This window comes from Mastomys coucha, unplaced genomic scaffold (assembly GCF_008632895.1).
Source record: "Mastomys coucha isolate ucsf_1 unplaced genomic scaffold, UCSF_Mcou_1 pScaffold9, whole genome shotgun sequence".
Lineage (NCBI taxonomy): Eukaryota > Metazoa > Chordata > Mammalia > Rodentia > Muridae > Mastomys > Mastomys coucha.
Window position 1 is genome coordinate 43,411,714 of NW_022196915.1, and position 3,604 is coordinate 43,415,317.

The following is a 3,604-nucleotide window of genomic DNA, read 5'->3' on the forward strand; positions in this document are numbered from 1 at the left end:
TTTGACAGTGTCTCATTGTGTAGTTCCCATTGGCCTGGCTCTTGTTATATAGACTACACTGGCCTCAAACTTAGAGATCTTCTTTCTCTGCCTTCTGAGTGCTGGGTGCTACCATGCTCAGCTAAATGCTAAGTCTTTTATCTGCTATTTACTCAGTTGTGTTTGTTGGAGCAATCTTTCTTCACATTGTATGACTGTGTATCTTTGTATTATCAATTGTTATTTCTGTACCCACCAAAGATGATGTATGGACAGGATTCTGGTATTGCCAGTTCTATGGTCCATCACAAGGTTTTTCCCTTTTGTAAATATTCTTCTATCCTTACCTGCCTAAAGGCAATCAAGAGTTGTTCTGGTTTGGTCTTAGTGCTGATGGGTTGTAATAAAGAGCTGAGGACCAACAGCTAAGACAAAAAGGAAGAAGGCAGAACCTTTGGGCAGAGTAGTGATGCAGGGAGAAGCAAGCAGAAGCAGGAGAAAACCAGACATGGAAGGGAACAGACACAGACCAGAGTGGAGCAGAGAGGTCTAAAGCTAGCCACATGTCAGGTTGTAGGCTAGGTAGTTGGGTTAAGTTAAATGAGCTAACTGGGAGACTTCCCAGGCAAAAGGCCTAAGCTTTAAACTTTATTAGTAGTCTCTGTGTTTTATTTATACCGATGGCAGATCTGAGAAAGTCCTGGAATACAGTTGTTCATGGTTTTTTTTTTTTTTTTTACCAGCCTTGTAACCAACAAGCATTGTTGCTACAATTTTATCTCTCAGGTTCAAGAATGATCTGTGAGAAGACCAGGAATCCCAAATGTATTAGTAGTAGTTAATTTTCTTGGGACCAGTAATATGGTTGTGACAAGAAGTGGCTTATATTTATTTCGGCTTACAGTTTAAGAGATTAGAGTTCTTGACGATGGGGAAGGAGGCAGAAGCAGGAAGAGGGTGTCTTCGTCAAATGGTCGGTCAGAAAGCAGGGCAACAACAGGATATGAATCAAGGCTGAGAAGCGTCAAGGGCTCTCCTCCACGGTCCACTTCTCATAGGTGTGGACCCAAGGCCCACACTAGCTGGGGACCAAGTGTTAAAACACATGATACCATGGGAACATTTCTCATCCAAGGACAACACCCACCCACCTAAGAAAGCTCCAAATGCCAGCCACTCCTTCTTTCCTTCTCATTTCTACCTCTTTGGTTTACTCCATGGGCAGCCTATTTTTTTGCATGAAAACTACAGATTGTATTTAACCATCCCCCACATGATAACATTCTAAATTTTAAAGGTTTACTGGTGTGTGTGTGTGTGTGTGTGTGTGTGTGTATGTGTGTGTGTGTATGGTGTTCACATGAGTGCCATAGTACACATATGGAGATCAGAGGGCAACCTGTGGGTGTTGCTTGTCATCTTCTACCATGATAATCTCATGTCCTTGGCATCTTCAGGCTTAGTGGCAAGTGGCAAGTGATAGGTTACCTCTCCAAGGGTGAAATGAGCCAATTCAAGACAGATTTAAAAAATACACACAGACACACACACACACACACACACACTTATTGGGAAACTGCTCTCAGGTGGGCGAGTTCCCTGGTCTCAGGGAACTCACCACGGGGAGGACATCAGGGAAGGAAAAGGGAAAGAAAGAAAGCGCATGAGAGAGAAGGAAAAACAGGGTGAGAGACCAAAATATCTGGATCATTTAGGGAAGAGCCTCTGAGGGGAAGGGCAGTCCAGCCCCTGGGCTGGAAAGGTCAGTGTAGGGGGTGGGATGTGCCAGGTAGGGACTGAAGAATGCCGGGGACCTCAGCCCCTTGTCTAAGGTCTGAAACCCAGCAGCAATCTTTCTAGTCTCACGATGATATCTTAAGTATAAATTATTCAGCCTTGTGTCTTTTTTTTTTTAACACAAGATCAATTTGTTTAATTTTCAGTTCCTTTCTTCCTGTCTACAATTAATTATGTTTAGCATGTTTTATATTGGTACAGAGTAACTCCATATACACAGATTTTAAATTACTAATTTGTTGAAACATACTTGGTAGACATGCTATTTACTCCCTCCATTTTTTTTTTTTTTGATACAGGGTCTTATGTAGGCTGGTCCCAAACTTGATAGTATATGTAGATAATCTCAAGTTCCCGAATCTACTGCTTCCACCTCCTCAGGGCTAAGGTCACAGGGATAAACCACCATGCCTGGCTTTATTTTCCTTTTTAAATGTACAGGTAAGCCAGGGTTGGTGGCTCATATCTATAATCTCAGCTCTGGAGAGTCTATGGCAAGAGAATCAAGAGCTTAAGGCCAGAGTCATTGGGTAAATGCTCTTGCTACCAGCCCTAAAGATCTCGGTCTTATCCCCAGGACCCACAGGGTTGAAGGAGAGAACTGACTCCACAAATTATAGTCTGACCTCCACACACCATGGTACACATGTGCCTACATACAGTAAATAAGTGAGTAAATAGATAAATGTATTAATTTTGAAACAGAATTTAAGGCCAGCCTGGGCTATATAGTCATATTCTATCTCATTTCCCAAACTAATAGTATTAAAAAAATCAAAGCGTATAGTTAAATGATTTTCAGTTCTGTCAATGCTATCACTTCAATTGATTTTTAGAACATTTCAATCTTTTCATAAAAAAATGCCATATTTTCTTAGCCGGGGCGGTGGTGGTGCATGCCTTTAACCCCAGCACTTGGGAGGCAGAGGCAGGCAGATTTCTGAGTTTGAGGCCACCTGGGCTACAGAGTGAGTTCCAGGACAGCCAAGGCTACACAGAGAAACACTGTCTTGAAAAACCAAAAAACCAAAAACCAAAACCAAAACCAAAACAAAAAACAACCCCCCCAAACCAAAAAAACCAAAAACATATTTTCTTCCCTTTCCCACATTTTTTTTTTTTAATTGAGTCTCTCCTGGCCTATCTCCCTTCTGTGACATGCATCCTATCTCCCCTAACTTTGAGGAATAGCTAACCAATTTGATATCACTATGGAGTCGCCTATTTGGGACATTTTACATAAATGGAATTATACAGTATGTAGTCTTTTGGGCCTGGCTTATTTCATTTAAGATAATCTATTGAAGGGTTGTCTATACATTCCTCAGAACTTTGTTCCTCTTTAAGGCTGAGTAATATTCAATCATATGGCTATACCAGGTTTTATTCATTCATCAGTTGGTGGACATTCTGTTGGCTTATGACTTTTTGAACTTATGAACAATATTGTCATGAACATTCTGTTTCTCTCTCCCAAGTGCTAGGTTCACATCTGGCACCACTGTACTTGGATAATATTCAAATGCTTATTTGGTTAGTTGAAATAGGTTCTTACATAGTCCAGAATGACCTAGAACTCAATTATATAACAAAGGAAGACCTTGAATTCCTGATCCTTCTACCTCTCAAATTCTAGGATAAGCATGTACCCCAAACCCTGCTCAAAAACCTCACATACTTTAGGCTGGCCTTGAATTTACCAGGTAGCTGATGACAACTTTGGCTTCTTGCCTACACCTCCTCAGTTGGAGGATTACAAGCATGTGCCACTGAACTGATTTATGCAGTACCAGTGTTTTTCTTTTTTCTTCTTTTTTTTTTTTTTTTT